This window comes from Brienomyrus brachyistius, unplaced genomic scaffold (assembly GCF_023856365.1).
Source record: "Brienomyrus brachyistius isolate T26 unplaced genomic scaffold, BBRACH_0.4 scaffold578, whole genome shotgun sequence".
Taxonomy (NCBI): domain Eukaryota; kingdom Metazoa; phylum Chordata; class Actinopteri; order Osteoglossiformes; family Mormyridae; genus Brienomyrus; species Brienomyrus brachyistius.
The window spans coordinates 78,629-86,671 of NW_026042853.1; the positions used below are offsets into that span (position 1 = coordinate 78,629).

At 38.0% G+C, this 8,043-nt stretch overlaps 1 long non-coding RNA gene across 1 annotated transcript; it reads right to left on the reverse strand.

Annotated features, from left to right (window-relative positions):
- Positions 1-214: 214 nt before the first annotated feature.
- On the reverse strand, positions 215-1,398 carry LOC125729213 (uncharacterized). The gene is made up of 3 exons (XR_007389671.1): positions 1,302-1,398; positions 768-814; positions 215-611 (listed from the first exon to the last, which is right to left on the reverse strand). It is a non-coding gene; the product is annotated as an uncharacterized LOC125729213 (long non-coding RNA).
- Between the last annotated feature and the right edge of the window lie 6,645 nt (positions 1,399-8,043).

The following is an 8,043-nucleotide window of genomic DNA, read 5'->3' on the forward strand; positions in this document are numbered from 1 at the left end:
AGGTACATGTATATACTCAAAAATACATCCAGAACACACAATTAAATGAAAAACGTAATTTAAGAACACTTGAAATTTTCATTCAGTTTCTTTCATCTGTTTAATATAATCGATCAGTCCCTGTGCGTTTGCCCCAAACCATTCAGCATGGTACACAAGGGAGACAAGTAAGCATGTGTGACATCAAAGAACTGATTGCAGCAACTCAGCCTTTCCACAACATTAAAGCCGCTTATTCCCCCCCATGCCATGAAGAAATAATCTCTGTGGCTCCCCTCTCCCCCTCCCTCAGCCCCCAGTCTGGCTTGAACATTTGCACTTCCAGTAAAAATGCGCCCCAAACACACTGACACCAAACTCAGCACCGGTGCTCCGTAAAATCCCGTGATTCAGTCTCAGAAGCACTGGCTCCCCTGCCCTCCTCTGAACATTATTAAAGCTACACCCTGAACACTCTGTGTGACTGACATGAATGAGAAGCATCTTTATTCATAATCTCTGTAGCGGAGGTCAGAATACAGAGTGTCATTATTCCCGTCTTTCTTCTGTCTCCTGGGTTTTGGCTTCTTAAGGTTCAGGGCAGCGTAATTCAGTGTGTCCTCGTCATGGCACTGTGGAGACAAAGATGGCAGAATTGGATGGATCAAATCGGTTTGCTATTACCTATTTTCACAAATAGCACTTAAAATGCTGATCCCAGGATGGAAATCAGTCTGAGGTTCATTTGTTTTACTGACGATTTGTAATTTGAAATATTTATTACATACTTGCTTGCGTGACCATTCCACTTTTGATATATCACTGTTCTTTTCATCTGTTTAAAATATATAACACATCAATATATTATTTAATTTCGCACGGTATCATACCGTGGTCAGATAACATTCCGAATTTTCAAGCAATCAACATCCTTTTTGTCTCAAAAATGAAAGTAAAAATGACTTCTGTCAATTTAAGTGTGCATGTTTGGATACGTGTCATTTGTTCTCATATATCATATATAATAAAATTGCTATAAAGGAGATCTTGGTAATAAAAGTTATTGATATGCAACTTATTGCAACATGTATATTTCAATAGATTTTGCAAAATATGAAAGATATAATACAAAAATGTAAATCTTACAGTACAAAAAGGTTTATATAAATAAGGTGAGATTTAATAATGGATTTTAAAACTGTATTACCTGCAAGAGTGGTTTTAATATGAAAATGTTATCTATCATAAAACAATTTTATATTTCTATAATTTGTTAAAATCTACATTTTGTCCTTCTGAGTGCATAAAGCCGGGCAGCGTACCTGCACAGTGTGTACAGGTCAGTTTACATCTTATACAAATGAGAGCAACGTTCAGAATAATGCTGCAAGATAAAACTATCAGCAAGCCAGAGTGAAGAGGATCCAGCAGCTTCTGAAAGCCTGTAACAAAGAGATAGATTTCAGCATAATGATATAGAGACACATTTCCCATTTGCTTACATTACATTAGTTAAAGATCAAATCGATAACACATTACAGCAGTTGTTTTGTAAATAGTCCATTTTTAACATGAACTTCTAGTATTTTGCATTTTAACAATTTATATTAATATTTGAAATAATTATTAAATTAGGCTCCGGACCCCCCGCGACCCAATAGGATAAGCGGTTTGGAAAATGGATGGATGGATGGATATTAATATTTGAAATAATTATTAAATTAGGCTCCGGACCCCCCGCGACCCAATAGGATAAGCGGTTTGGAAAATGGATGGATGGATGGATAATTATTAAATTAACATCTGTGTAATTTAATTTAAGCACTTAAATTAGAAAATTCATTACATTAAAAAAAGAAATAAATGTCTTAATAGCAGAATAAGCTAAATAAAACTTTGAAGCAGATATACTCTCCACACTGGGTGCTACCATCTATATCCAGCTGTGTGCCGTTCCCAAACAGCATCTCCCCACACTGGGTGTTACCATCTATATCCAGCTATGTGCCGTTCCCAAACAGCATCTCCCCACACATGGCCACAGCGCAGTAGTAAGTCCCAGCATCGGAGAGGCTGAGGTTCCCCTTGGGGAGGCTGTAGACGCAGCTCCGTGTAGGAGATCCAGCCTCAGGGCTCTTCTCACACTCATCACTGCTGTTTCCATGGCTGTAAATGACTCCAGGAAGGGATTCTCCTGATCCATGTCTGAACCAGTAAACACTGTGTTCTCCTGCACAGCTCCCAGTCTCTATCGTACACTGCAGGCTCACAGAGTCTCCTGGCTGCAATGTGTCAGACACAGGCTGCTGTACCACAGTCCTGCTGTTGGAGTCTTTACCTGAAAAGCAAAATAGTCATGATGACAGCCCTTTGAGAATAACAATGGAAAATACAGATCCTCAAAAATTGTTCTTACAGATTTTTGGGAACTGAATCGATGTTCTTCTAGCCATCCAAGAAATCAGTAACTTCTTGGAGAACAGCTGACATTCTTCTCTCTTTTTATTGTATTACTGCTTATTAGTATATATCAGGTAACACTATACATTAACTGCACCTACATAATACCTAAATAAAAATTATATGATAATAACAAACATTATAATCATATAATGTCTTGTATTAATGTATGAAGGTAGATGAATATAATTAATTTCAATTCAAAGAAATGAAGTGTGTAAAGTGTACTTTATATTTTCATGATTTTCGTGACTTTACATTTGGTTTATGTTGCCCCTTTTCCACAGGAAGGTATTTATTGTTTTTGCATATTTAGCTCTTGATGTGTTTTGGTATTTTTGAGCATTTTGCTGTAGTACCTGCATAATTTAATTCAAGAGCCGAAGAGCTGTTTGCCCATTACTAGTTTGTCTATCTTTTAACATTAAAGAAAAAGTATACATAGTAAAAGGAATTACTTGGTTTCGTAGTTCCTCCTATTTATTTTCTTATGCACACAAAAGTAAGTTTTTCCGTTCAACCATAGCACTACAGCGAAAAGCAAAACGTCATGGCAAATACAATTATGCTTTATTCCAATACACATTGCTAATTTTTCATTATTATTACATTTATTCAGCATAATATCTTCAAAGGTTTCATGATTTAATTTGCAATCTTCTGGCCTGAAATCTTTTCCTGCTACACTGAAGACTCTCTCAGCGTGTGCAGAGAAAGCTGCAGCCAAAGGGTTGGCATCCTCTGATAAACATGGTTGGTTCAGGTATCGGTGACATTATGTGAACCTTTCATGGCAGGAATAGGGACTAGTTTGACTTTTGATGCAGGAAAAGTGTTTGGGACGTTTCTTAGGTTAGAAACTGCCGTCACTGCAGCCAACACTGACTTTTAAGGAGAGACACTCAGCTCTTCCTATGAGCAGATCCACCATGGTGCACAAAATGACAGTATAATTATTATTTTAGGTGACACTTCAAATGTTGCATTATTTCATTCTTTACAAAACGACATTTTTATAACAATGATGTATAACAATGTTAATGTGTTTATGTATAATTCATATTTAAATTAAAGTTCATATTTTAGTTAAAAGCTACACCTACAGTACGTATATGAACTTGAATTTGAATCCAACCCTTTTTCGTTCTTCTTCTTTAAATTCAAATATAAATTTCAATGCCACAACCTGTTTTCAACCACAATTCAAATGTAATTCAGATTAACAAAATGAACTGAAATTCAAGTTCATATATGTATTCAAAATCCTGAATTTTAGGATACGTATTTGAGAATTTCATTCTCAAATCAGTTCTGAATGGTGCACATCCCTAGTTCATATGTTAAATCATGCATTTTTTTTTTCAGAGTGAATACACACTGACTGCTCAGATAAATAACGTCAAAAATAATTTTCTTTTGTTGCTTAAGATTTTTGCACAGTCCTATACTGTATATAACAACTCAAACATTTTTTTATGTTATTTGTTTTAAAGAGGCTGCAATGTGTAACATTAACATCTGTATAAAGAGAAGGTTAGGCTTTTGGCTGACAGCAAGCAAAATGCAACAAATTGTATAATAATAATAATAATAATAATAATAATGAATGATTTTTGTTTGATGTTTAGAAAAACATTTATGGAACAAAGCAGACAATAAGGTATCTTTGCTAATTTTATATTGACAAACAACTAAACTGTCAAAATTATTTGCAGGGAATAATCTTACTGACATTATAATAAAGCAAATATGAAAATAGTTGGAATCTCATTTACCTGTGATTATGACAAAGGTTCCATTCCCGAAGGTGACCTCATGAAGAAACACAGCAGCACAATAATACACTGCAGAATCTGACGGCTCCACGTTAGAAATAGTGAGGTTAAAACTCCCCTCTGCATTCAGTAAGGAGTAACGTTTTATGCTTTTATATTCCTTGTAAAATTCACCAGGTACGTAGAGAAGTGCTTTCGCCATGGGCTGGGGCTTCCGACCAACAGCTTGCTTAAACAAAGTAACAAAAGTTGTTTCTCCTTGACAGAAGCATGTCAGGGTCACACTGTCTCCAAGCTGAACCCTCATCAGGTGACTGGGCTGAACAACATCTGTAGTCAGTGCAGTGTCTGCAAAAACAGAAAAACAAAAAAAATCATAATCAAATAAGACATATAATAGTAATCTAAATAACTATTAACTATGATGCAGATTAAATGGCCAAATTCCACTGATCACATCATACAGATAAATGAAAATATTAAAATCCCAAAATAATTTATATTATAGGGCCTTACTAATGAAAATGAGAAGACCAAAGAGTCTGAACATTTTTGTGCTTCCACTGTTTAGAATAAACTGCTCTGCTGCTAAGTGAGAGATCATGGTCGTGGTCGGGATGAAAGGGCAGGAAACAGAGAGGAAACAGAGAGACACACATCAGGCTGATCTGATTGGCTGTTCACATGGGAACTTAAGTAACAGTGAAAAAGCATTTTAATGTGCACTTACATGACGTTTATTAATTTACTCCTTAACATCCAGTTAAAATGAGAACAATTAGATAAACAGGAGCAGATACTGAGCATATAAAGTTCTTTGTACAGAGTGCTGAGATACTGTGGGAGAGCATTTGCTAATCATCTCTCTCAGACAAGCTCAGCACAGTATGAGTCTGTTATCTATCTGATATTAGACAGTCTCTCATACAGTAATAATAATTGATACTTTATTGGTCCCTGTGGAGAAATTGTCTTAACTTCTCTCTCAACTTGCTCTCTTTTTTTTAGAGTAAACAGAGTAAGTTGTCTGCGAAGGGCAGCCACCCATAGTGATGCCCAGTGAGCTGGGGGTTAAGGGCCTCGCTCAAGGACGCAGAGATGTGCTGTGGCTGGGTTTGAACCAGCGACCATCTTATTACAAGCACACAGGCATTAGATATTCTAATCACACTTAAAAGGCAGATTAAATGTTCTTTCCACCATGCAAACAGAATGTAAATTGTAGCTTTACTGCTTAGATTTACATTCACACATTTGCATTTAAAACAAGCATTTTAAGTGATGTACATGAGAGTAAATGGTGAATCAGTTTATTTGCCACTCTACACATTACATTGGCGCCCATTATAAGTAACTGTACAGTGACATTGCAGTTCCTCAGTTGCTTTGATGCATTTCTGGAATCACCCTTAACATCTGCAAAACTGTAAGTGCATTTCCCAAAACAATTCGTGCAAACAGCACCACACAGATGGACTGTCTACAAAAAAAGTCATAGAGGCCACCAGCAGCCCGAATACCACACCGTAAGGCCGTATGTTAGGATGCTCTCTATGGCAGAGCGGTAGGAGGCCACCAGCAGCCCGCATACCAGACCGTAAGGCAGCATGTTAGGATGCTCTCTATGGCAGAGCAGTTGAAGGTCCCGATCAAGAAATCCGACAAGTTTCCCCAATAAGCCAGTAACCCCGCTTCATAGAACAGGCCACAGGACTGGTTTTGGTGAGATAGTCCGAGTAGTAGGTAGAAATCAGGATGGAGACTGAGTGTGGGTCTAACAGGTGAGCAGATGTAGGACAGAATGTAGAGCCCTCTGGTGGAGTGCCTGTGCATGACTGAATGTATGGTTTGGGTCTGATGGTCTGAATAGTTGGTAGAAATAGGCACCTTCCTACCTGATGTGGTAGGTCTAGATAAGGGGTCACCAACATGGTGCCCCAAGGATGCCCCCAATGACCACATGAGTTGCCCGTGGACCTGTTCTATAAAATAGCACAACTCACCAGCGAACATCATCTAAAATTTTATTTTGTCCTGTTTCTAATCTATCACATTTGCATTTATATAGATTTGAAATTGAATATAAAAAAGCATTTAAAACATGTTTATCATGCATGAAGTTTAGACATGTTTAGGAGGGCGTTTTAAAACTGATATCAAACTTCGTATGGCTCAGTACCCGTGAAGTAGCTCTCCGTTTTAAAAAGGTTGGTGACCCCTGGTCTAGATCTTGCAAGTTTGTTTGTACTGGCTGTGTGAACATACTGTAGCACTGTTAAGAATATGCAACACAGCCTGAGTTGGGGATCTGCTGTATGCATCAGTAATATAATGCTTTGTCCTTTTCTAGGCTGTTCATTAAGACATAAAGCCTGAAAGTTTTCTGAATGGCATTAATGAAATTGAGCACTGCCCCCACCTGCTGGCCAATTTATTAAAACATTGAAATCGCTGTCTGCACAGGCTGACGTGTCATTTAAGTCTGATAATTTTCTATGAGTCAAACGGCAAGAAAATGACAAGAAGTTAAAAACATGGAGTTAGATGAAGGAGAAAAGATTACAAATTTGAAGATTATGAAATCAGGACATGTCAGCTAAGTCAGCCAAGGTGGGTCTTAAACATATGGACGGAAGTATGAGCGCTAAACTTAAACGGGTTCACTTGTAACCGCTGCCACCAAATTTCGTTAAATTGCTGGGGAGGTCCAGATACATGAGACAGGAATAGAAGGATTATTCTTTATTAATATACAGACGAGGGTTACAACCCTCCCTAGGGCAATAGAAGGGGATACCTGCCACGGGACATTCTAAAACGCTTAATGTGAAAATGCGTAACGCAACTTAATGTATTAAAACAGTCACCACAAATCACCAAATTTCTCGCGAATGTATCTGGCCATAAAGACTTACCTGACAAGAAATCAAAACCGAAATGCTAGGAATATGGACTTTAAGCCTTTTCTTTATGGGCGTCAATGGAGGGGAAAACGCTTGACGTAAGATGAAGTCCATATTCCTAGCATTTCGGTTTTGATTTCTTCCCTGGCATGGGTGACGGGTACACCACGTTCCCAAAGCCACGTTAGCCTCGAGCGAACTGCCGGAGAAACCGCTCACACCAGCGCTGCAACCCGATCTCCTCCCCTTTTAAACACACATTTCTATGGCGTTAAATTAGTGCCAAAAGTCGTGCGCATAAAAACAGAAAATCCATGCTCTCTACGCGCTCGCGATTGCACAGCACTCACTCACTCGCTCGCCGTTAAATTAGGGCCAAAAGTCGAACCACGCGCGTGCGTGTGCTCGAGTGCTGAAAACCCATCCCCTCTACGCGCTCGCGTCTGCACAGCACTCGCTCGCTCGAATTTCCCGCTTCGTCTTACCGTATATAAAAGAATGGGCCAATGTACGGTAAATTGCATTGTGAATAAAATTTCTTAATACAACATCACAAAGCCAATTTAATAAATTCAAATCCTGGGAAGAACGCTCCTCAGATATTAGTTCTCGGGTTAGTGTTAGCAGACTATAGGCGAAACCACCTTAAGTGCTATCTGTTAATGTTTATTAAATTAGCATTAAAATGGAGAGGTTTATAATATCTTTTGTCCTTGTAGCTGCTAAATACACTCATTATTAAAGCCATAAAGTTGTCTGCCTACTACATTGGAATCTCCACTGAGTAAGTGTTTTGATGGATTTTATTTAACTTTATTATACTCTGGTCCTTAGATCTAATGTCATACTTCTTCACTTATATTGTTTGTGAAAAGGTTTACCACGGTCAAACAGAGCAGCCACTACATCATCATACATGAACAAGC